Genomic DNA, 10,589 nt, shown 5'->3' with positions numbered 1-10,589 from the left:
CCGAGCCTTGTTGCGATGTTTTCTGTGCTCTGCATTTGTATTTTATTTCCAGCAGTGCTGGAAACGGGGCAGAGCTGTGCAGAGGAGGGCTCTGGGTGGGCTGGGAAGGGCTGCAGCCTGCCCTGCTCTGGGCTGGGTGGGAGGACATCAGCAGTTCCACCCATGCCTGAGCTTCCTTCAGATCTGTGCACAGAGACGCTGAAGAGACCAAAACAGCAGGAACAGAATAAAATGTGGCTGAGCTGGGGGCAGAGCCCTGGGCTGGAGGGGCTGGGGCCAGGCTCCTGCTCCTGCAGCAGGAGCGGGCTCGGGCTGGCTGCAGGCACACAGGGGAAATGCTGATCAGTCAGAGACAGCTGCTCAGGGGCTGGGCAGGATCTGGGGGAGTAAAGGGTGTTCCAGTCCTGCAGCTGGAAAATCCTAAAGGTTTTCAGAGAGGAGGAACTGAGCATGGCACGTCGCCCTGAGTTTTTAAGTTTTTCCAAGCCTTCTGATGCTGACATTCTTGTAAGGAACTTTCTCACACACTTTCTGTAAATAACTCATTGTTTTGCATTCCATTATGGAGGAGGAGAAATTTGACGGTTTGTGCAGTGTCATTGGAGAGGTGGCACTGTTACCCTCCAACCCACTGTCACTTTTGGAAATCTATAAATGCTGGGGTCAGAAATTTAAAAATTCTCTTTTTGCCTTGAAAGAGCTGCGTGTCCACATTGTGTTATTCGTGTCCTAGAGGGACAGGTAGAGGCTGAGGGTGGAGCAGAGCTTGGAGGGCTCTGGAGCATGGTGAAGGCTGAGAGATGGTTCATAAACAGCAGCAGGAGCTCTGGAGGGAGATGCAAACTGAGCATAAATAATTCACAGCTCAGGAGAGACTAAAGGAGACCAGCACTGGGATCTCCCATCCAAACCCTGCTTTTGCTTTTTGCTCCTTCTCAGTGGCACAGGGGTGGCTCAGCTGTTGAGGCAGATGTGTCCCAGGGCTGTGGCACAGTGAGACCCCTTTGCCCTGTCCCCAAAGAACAGCAGATCAAACCCTTGGGCTGGGGACAGAGCAGGGTCCCTGCAGGATGGGCTGAGGACAGAGCATATAATAATAATAATAATAATAATAATAATAATAATAATAATAATAATAATAATAATAATAATAATAATAATAATAATTCTCATTATTAATATATTATAATTATATTATGATATAATAATTAAATAATAAATAATAATAGAAATTAATAATTATTATTAATCATATTATTATATACTATATATAATTATAGTATATTATAATTATATTATTATATAATAAATTAGTAATAAATAATAATAATAATAATAATATATAATGTAATATATAATTATACTATAATTATATTATGATATAATAACAAAATAATAATTAGATAATAAAATAAATTATTATTGTTATTGTTGTTATTGTTATTATTATTTTTAATATATTAGACATTAATGTATTCATTCCCCGCAGGGTGGGCTGGGGACAGAGCAGGGTCCCTGCAGGGTGGCTGGATCCTCACCCTGTGGGGATGGGGCTGTGCCCTCTGTACCCCCTGACCCTCTGAGCTGATACCCTGCAGGGCTGCAGTGCAGCAGGCAGGACTCCGCTGCTTCAGGCACAAAAGCCAATTCTTTACTCACAGAACTCACTTTTATACAGCTTTCACAGACTTTGTGTTTGGCTCCAGCTGGCCAGCAGATTTCTTTCCACTCACCTCACTGGTTAGAAGGTGTTAAGACTTTTTCTGTTCACAGATATTTACATTTTTTCTTTGTGGATTCTCATGGGACAGATCTTCTGTTATTACAGATGAACTAACTTTTCACTCCAAGAATAGGCTGTTCTGCAAAGGGATTCTCATTGTCAAGATTCCTTCACGTGGGGGCTTAGCTGGCTGCTCAGCTGCACTTAGAAGGAGTAACAGGCTTAGACCAACTCTGTTTTTATAAAGCTTTTCTTTTCTGAGAGTCTTCCCTGGAGCAGCCCTGCTGGCAGAGCAGCCAGGGGATGTCTCTGGCAGATATCCCAGGGCTGTATCCGGCATCCTCTGGGCTTTGGGATGAGGCTCCTCTCCTCTCTGGCTCCCCTTCCTCCCCCAAAGCACACACAGGCTTTAGGAGAGCCAGGATTAAAGCTGGCAGACGTCAAATTGCCGTGGCACTGAGAGGAGCATTTCTCAGCTCATAAATTGGTTTATGACTTTTCATGTAGCAGTCGGAGTAAAATAAATTTACGGACTCAAGAACAGCTTTTTAATGGAAGAGCAATGGAGCTGAGGCAGAAGTTCTTGGCACAGAGGGTTTGAGGATAATCAGGACCTGCTGGACAGGGCTCTAACACTGGCCAGGCAATGAGCAGGACTTGGGGCTAAACATCCAATCTGTGACTTTTTAATGGCTTTTGATTGGTTTCATTGATTTTCATCATGTTACTTGAGTAATTATCAGAACATACCTGCCTGTAAGAAACATGCCACGAGAATTCAAGTGGGAAAACCTTCCAGGTAAGTATTAAAAGGCAAGGACTGGATTATCTTGGGTCTGCAGGAGCTGCTTCACATTTAATGGAGCCTTTGCCATGGCAGGGGCAGTCCCTGGAGGTGACAGCACATGGGGAAGTGAGGGAACTGGAACCAGAATGGGACTGAAACTGGAACCAGAACAGGACTGAAACTGGGACCAGAATGGGACTGAAACTGGGACCAGCATGGGACTGAAACTGGAACCAGAATGGGACTGAAACTGGGACCAGCAGGGGGCTGAAACTGGAACCAGAATGGGACTGAAACTGGGACCAGAACAGGACTGAAACTGGAACCAGAATGGGTCTGAAACTGGGACCAGCATGGGACTGAAACTGGGACCAGAATGGGACTGAAACTGGGACCAGAATGGGACTGAAACTGGGACCAGAACGGGACTGAAACTGGAACCAGCATGGGACTGAAACTTGTGTTCATTGTGTTCATTGTGTTAATGGCATTAATTGTTCACCCAGAGCAGCTGTGGCTGCCCCTGGCTCCCTGGCAGTGTCCCAGGCCAGGCTGGAGCAGCCTGGGAGGGTGGGAGGTGTCCCTGCCATGGCACTGGGTGGGCTCTGAGGTCCCTTCCAGCCCAAAGCATTCCATGATTCCAGGAGAGTGAGGATCCCTAGCAGGCCTGGCTGGGACAGGGCCCTGCCTGGCACCCCAGGAGCTGGGAATGGAGGCTGCAGGGAGCAGCTCCCCAGAACAGTGCCCTGCTTGCCAAGGCAGCTCCCGCTCTCCTGCTCTGGAGCAGCTGTGCCACACCACTGCAGGTGTGAGCAGCAGTGGGATTTCTGCAGCTCCTAACCCCAAAGACATGTGCTTTGGTGATGGAGGATCTGTCCATACAAATGTGGCTCCTGATAATTAAATGTGCCCTTCCATCAAGCTGGGAAAGACACGGAGCAAAGATTTAGGGGCAGCAGAGGGAATCTAAAATTAGATCTGCACCATAAGCTGCATTACTTAGGGAAAGCAGAATTTATTTGCTCCAGTTGTGGAGTCACTAATATTCCCTGAGAGAGACTTTCTGCTGCAATACATTGAGAAGATGGATCATGTTTTAAGCCTTCCAGGGTGTTTGGTGCAAGGCGCTTTGTTAGGGAATGGCAGACGTCTCAAAATAGGGAAATCACCCCATGCTGGAGTTATTCATGGTGAATACAGAATCACAGAAGGATGGAGGCTGGAAAAGCCAAGCACCACCACTGCTTTTCTCTCTGGATATCTCTTCCCTTGCCTACACCAGGAATTTCCCCCTTCCCTGTGTACAGGTGAGCCCCAGAGAACTCCCCTGGGTGTGAGTGCCTCGGGTGACACACAGCAGCCTGAAAAACACCAATCACTTGCTTTTAAAATTTTACACGTTTAATGGTAATAACATGGTTGTAAAAATAGCAATATAATTAGAGTAATAATAATTTGGACAATTGGGATTAGGACAATATGAGACAATAGAGACAAAGAGTTACAGAGAGTCTGGGTACCTTTTCTGGGCAAAATAAGCCCGAAAAAGGCCCCACGTTAACAGAGGATTAACCCTTAAAAGCAACAGCCTGTTGCATATTCATACACCTCATCCATGATGCAGAAATTCCATTCAAACACAGGATTCTGGCTGGGCAGTGTCAGCTGCTTCCTCTGAATCCTGACAGCGCCTTTGAGGTGGGCAGAAGTTGATTTCTCCTGATAATGGAGCAATAAATTCCCTTTCTCTGAAAGATTCAGGTGTCCTGTGGCTGCTGTCTCACTGTGAGTCCTTTCTTTAAAAAAGTATCCTACACAGCACAGTTTCTATTTTAACATTGTGTTATAACCTGAAACTATATTGAACACAGTACTTAAGAGAATTAATACAGCATCACTTTCTAACACAACACATCTAATATTCATTTGAATATTTGTGAAAAGCCAATCATAAAGTACATGCGTTTTTCACAGAGATTTTACACCCTTTTACAGCAGACCCACCCAGCAGCAGCCTTGGCTCTCCTCAGTGCAAACAGAGATTGGAGAAGAGGGAAAAAGGGCCCTGACTCCATGGCACTTTCTGGAACTCCAGTCCTGTTCCACAGCTAATTAATGAAAAGTGATTAGTATTTACTGTGCCAGCCACAGGGACAGCCAATCTGTGATCCTACTGACAGACCCCAGCACATGGACCTTTCCCTCCCCACAGGGCTTTCCCTTTAGCATCTCCCGTTTTTCCAGGGAATTTCAAGCAGAGGATGAGGCTGAGCTCGTCTGAGCTTCACTGGAGCTGCTGAGAGAGAGAATAAGGCTGTGAGAGCAAGAGAAATCTCTGGGAATTAATTGGTTTTTCCCCTAAAGTGACTTGGATCAATCCAGCTTTTCCAGCTGCTGGGGAGTTCACAGGAACAAGCAGCAAATCCCTGCTCTTCAGCTGGGGTTTAGTGCAGGTTTCCTCTCCCATCCACGAGATTTTCCTCCTCACTCACTCCACACTCATGTTCTAACACATGTAATATATTAAAAATTAATGCATTAATTCCAATTTTCTCCCAAGCTTCCCCTGAATCAGGCAAAGTTTAGCTCTTGGGGCAACAAAATTACTTGTAAGAAATAATAGACTTGGGGGATTCCTTTAAAAATGGTTTAGTTGTATCAGTGGATGCCATGACTTGACTAACTTAAATAGTTTCCCTATTTTTTTTTTAATTTAAATGTGCCTATAAGACTTTTAAATGCACACAATCATTTCATTTAATCCCTGGAAGGTATTTCCCCCTCGGAGGACTTTGTTTCCCGGTTCAAAGCAGGAGCTAAAATCTTTGATGGAGAGTTTGAACAAACAGAAACCTTGCACCTCATCCTGATAAAAGCTGTGCTCAGTAACCAAACAATTAATTGCCTCAGACAGAATGGAAGAAACAATTCCAATTCTCCATATTTCAACCAGCAGCAATTTTTGGGAGCATTTCCCCATGAGGGATTAAATAAAGTTAAAACCCTTTTCTGGATTACCCCCTTGGGAATTGGTGGTTCGAGCTCAGCCTTGGAGCAAACAGAGGGAATCCTGCAGGGATTAAAGCTCAGTTTAACCAGAAATCCAGAACAAGAGGGGCTTTGGCCACAGGTACAAGCCAGGCTGTGCTTTACACAATAAATTTGGTGTTCTCTGCTCAGCTGAGGCTTTGCCAGAGAGAAGGGAAGGGGGAAAGTACAGAAAGGAAGGAAATAAAAACAAGCAGGGAAAGGCACAAGGGAAATTGTTCATATTTCCCATATTTCACACTCAGCTCAGTAACTTAGATTAAAAAAAAATCAATATGTACATGGAGAATAATTATTTTATCCACCTCCTCCCTGCTGTTATCCCTGCACAAGGCAGAAATCACCTGTTCCTGGGAAAACATGTTTTAATCTTGTCTCTTTTATTTGAATCCTCCCCCAATTCCTGCGAGCTCTGCTCTGTGCAAACATTAAATAACAATAATGGGGAGCACATTTGGAGAGCCCATGGAAAGCTGCCCGTGCAGAAATCCTGCATTTCCCATCCTGCCAGTGGATGGAGGACCAAGAGCTGCCAAATTCACACTGGCACGGAGACCACAGCCCAGCTCATTGAGAAAATCCCTGAGCTGCTTCGAGACCATTTGTGAACAAAAGAGTCAAAAGGAGCACCCAGCTCCTGCATCACTTCAGTCTGTAGATTGTTCAGCTACTTCAATGTAATGTTCTCATACCCGAAGATCCGCCAGTTTTCATAGGAAATTTTGTTTTCCCACGTGTTTTCCTATTTTCCCCAGTCTGTGATGCGGATTTCAAAGTGACAGTACCCCAGCACAGGGAATTCAGGGGTTGGTGCTGTTAAATTCCCTCTCACCAATGGAATCAGGGCTCTCCTGTGGCTGCATTTCCTAAAAAAATACATTTAAAAATATATTTTTTCATTTAAAAAAAATTGAAAAAGAATCCTTAAGGTTGGAAGAGACCTCCAAGAGCAACATCTCCAACCTCTGACTGAATTCCTCTGTGCCCATCGAACCTTATCCCAAAGTGCCAAAATCAATGGATCAGGGAAAAAAAATTGTACCAGATTTCATTCTAAACTCTGCAAAACTAAAGGTGTGTGACCTGGGGGATGTCAATATTCATATTTCTGCAGTAATTTCTTTTTAAACATTTCATTTTGAACATCTTTCAGAAGCAAAGGCTGTTCCATAACGATGCTTCTTAGGGGGCTTTCCTTACCTTTGCAATAAATCAGTTAAAAATTGCCCCAGGAAATGCTCTAATCCAATATCAAAATTGTGTCCTAAAGATCTGAGGGGCTTCTTAGCATGGATTGTCTGTCTGTCACTGTGACATTGGTGATGAACCATTATGATGAATGGAAAAAAAAGATATTTGCTTTACAAATAAACCTTAGGTTTGCTGGTAAATGAAACTGGACATTGAAAGAGGAAAGAAACAATGGGGAAAACCCCCTAAATTCCCTAAGAATTAAAAATGAAAAGGGAGGGTTATACATTAGAGGGGAATCTTTGGGATCAGGTGTTTTGGGAAGTCTGAACCTCTCAAGTACCTCAGAAATGGGGAAAAACCCCTAAATTCCATAAGAATTAAAAATGAAAAGGGAGGGTTACACATTAGAGGGAAATCTTTGGGATCAGGTGTGTTGGGGAGTCTGAACCCCTCAAGTACCTCAGAAGTGGGGAAACAGAGAAGGGAAATTTGGCTGGGAAATTGGGATAAAAAGGAGGCTGCATCCTCCAAAAATGGGAGAGACCCCAGGGGATGCCCCATGGCCTCTCCCTTGATTGGAATAAAACCAGAAAATGGCTCCTCCGTCTCCTTTTTGGACACAAACCTCTGGTGTTTGTGCATTGATTTTCCTGACAGGAGCATCAGGGCAGGAATTTGCTGGGCAGCCACAAAGGTGGGATGGGCTGGGAGGGCGCGGGTGAAGAGACCCCGCACCAGGGGGACAGCAGGGACAGCAGGGACAGCAGGGAGGACAAATCAACCCCTCCTGCTCTGGGCTTGCTCTCAGCAGCTGCCTGCTCTGAAGCAGACAATGGAGCTCCACTGGCATCATGAATATGCATCTGCAGAGATTGAATGCGATTGTCCAAATTGCTGCTCAATTATCAATGCCATTATCAGCCAGACGAAACAGGGCATTGTTATTCTGGGCGATCCTCTTGGAAATGAATGGGGTGAACAAAAGGGAAGGGAAAACCGTCCTAACCTTCACAAAGGAGCTCCCAGCCCATCTCCTCCGTGCAAGGTGAAGTTTGCTGTCCCCCAGCCCTCTGGGCTTTGTTTGCCTCACAAACATCTCCCTTTTCTCTGCATTTCCACACTGCAGATGCTCATGGGCTGCTGGGATCCATTGTTAACCTGTGAAAGCTCGTGTGCCTCAGAACCAGGACACCTGGCCTGGAATGGTGTCCCCAAGGAGGACACCTGGCCCTGGAATGGTGTCTCCAAGGACACCTGGCCTGGAATGGTGTCCCCAAGGACACCTGGCCTGGAATGGTGTCTCCAAGGACACCTGGCCCTGGAATGGTGTCTCCAAGGAGGACACCTGGCTCTGGAATGGTGTCTCCAAGGACACCTGGCCTGGAATGGTGTCTCCAAGGAGGACACCTGGCCTGGAATTGTGTCCCCAAGGACACCTGGCCTGGAATGGTGTCTCCAAGGAGGACATCTGGCCTGGAATGGTGTCTCCAAGGAGGACACCTGGCTCTGGAATGGTGTCTCCAAGGACACCTGGCCTGGAATGGTGTCTCCAAGGACACCTGGCCCTGGAATGGTGTCTCCAAGGAGGACATCTGGCCTGGAATGGTGTCTCCAAGGAGGACACCTGGCTCTGGAATGGTGTCTCCAAGGACACCTGGCCTGGAATGGTGTCTCCAAGGACACCTGGCCCTGGAATGGTGTCTCCAAGGAGGACATCTGGCCTGGAATGGTGCCTGCAAGGACACCTGGCCTGGAATGGTGTCTCCAAAGCCACCTGGCTCTGGAATGGTGTCTCCAAGGACACCTGGCCTGGAATGGTGTCTCCAAGGACACCTGGCCTGGAATGGTGTCTCCAAAGCCACCTGGCTCTGGAATGGTGTCTCCAAGGACACCTGGCCTGGAATGGTGTCTCCAAGGACACCTGGCCCTGGAATGGTGCCTGCAAGGACACCTGGCCTGGAATGGTGTCTCCAAGGAGGACACCTGGCCTGGAATGGTGGCTCCAAGGACACCTGGCTCTGGAATGGTGTCTCCAAGGACACCTGGCCTGGAATGGTGTCTCCAAGCACACCTGGCTGGCCCTGGTGTCACCTCCAACATCCCCGTGCTCTGGTGAAGCAGAAATGCTTAATATTATTGCTATATTAATAAATATAAAAATTATATTTATCGTTATAAATATTATATAATTGTATATAATATAATATTTTATAGTATATTATATTATATATAATGTATACTATATAGTAATGTATTCTTATATAATATAATATTATATAATGATATGTTATTATAATAACAATATATAATATATGACTAGATAATAATTATATAATTATGTAGTTATATAATTATACAATAATATATTATATTATTGTATATTATATTATATTATATTATATTATAGTATAGTATCTAATAGTATAGTATCTAATAGTATATTATAGTATATTATATTATAGTATAGTATCTAATAGTATATTATAGTATATTATATTATAGTATATTATATTATAGTATATATAGTATATGCAAACATAAAACATTGCATTGAAGTCAGCTGAACAATCTACTATTATATATATAATTAGATAATAATTATATAATTATAATTATATAATTATGTAACAATTAATTTACAATTATACAGCCCTAGGGGGTTTGTGCCATCCCTGGGACAGTGCAGGTGAACAGGCACAACAGCCCAAATCCTCCTCAGCTCCTGCTGAAATTCCCATTAGCTCCTCTTACCATCAGAGCAGCTGTAACTGAGTTTATTCCCACGATTGGCCTGAAGCAAGAGACCAGGCTGCCATCAGCTGCAGCAGCTTTTTAATGTATTTATTTAGTTCTATGATATGGAAGAAACAATAACCAAAACAAAAAGGGAGATAAAGCCCTCCCAACATTAGGCATGGCAAGCTTATCAGGCAGTTCATTAACAAATTCATCTCGCTGATTAAAGCCAATAATGGGCCTTCAACAGAAACGCAGAGATAACAGGGAAAAGGAATTGGTGCCAGCATGTCCCTGTGCACAAGGAATTTATGGAAAATGAGGGGTGCAGGGCTGGATCCATGGCAGGGCTGGGATCTTCCCCTGCTGGGGCAGCTGCTGGGCCAGGGTAGGGCTAAAAGACAGCTCAGAATTCAGAATCAGCTGCAACTGCCCAGAGCAGACCCTTCCAGGAGCCCTGGAAGTGCCCAAGGCAGGCCGGGAGCAGCCTGGGATCCCTCCCAGCTCAGTTCATTCCATGATTCTCTCCAAGCACAACTTGTGTTTAACAGGGAGCAGAACCTGAGGCACTGGATGTGCTGTGGGTCCTGTCAGCTGAACCTGGCATGTGCCAGGGGGGAAAAGCCTGCCTGGGAAGGACCTGAAGGCTCCTCCATTCCCATTCCCATCCCTATCCCATCCCCATCCCATCCCTATCCCCATTCCCATCCCATTCCCATCCCTATCCCCATTCCCATCCCCATCCCATTCCCATCCCTATCCCATCCCCAACCCCATCCCCATCCCATTCCCATCCCTATCCCATTCCCATTCCCATCATTCCCATCCCTATCCCATCCCATCCCTATCCCATTCCCATTCCCAGTCCCATCCCCATCATTCCCATCCCATTCCCATCCCCATCATTCCCATCCCCAATCCCATTCCCATCCCTATCCCTATCCCATCCCCATTCCCATCCCCATCCCATTCCCATTCCCATTCCCATCTCCCCCTGTCCCAGGCTGCTCCAAGCCTCAGCCAGCAGGACCTGGGTGTTTCCCAAGAGGACAAGGCCCCTTTGTGCTGCAGGCTGAGGGCTCGGAGCTGGATGGGATGTGC

The sequence above is a fragment of the Molothrus aeneus genome, chromosome 8, assembly GCF_037042795.1.
Source record: "Molothrus aeneus isolate 106 chromosome 8, BPBGC_Maene_1.0, whole genome shotgun sequence".
In the NCBI taxonomy this organism is placed as follows: domain Eukaryota; kingdom Metazoa; phylum Chordata; class Aves; order Passeriformes; family Icteridae; genus Molothrus; species Molothrus aeneus.
This window is presented reverse-complemented; position numbering follows the sequence as displayed.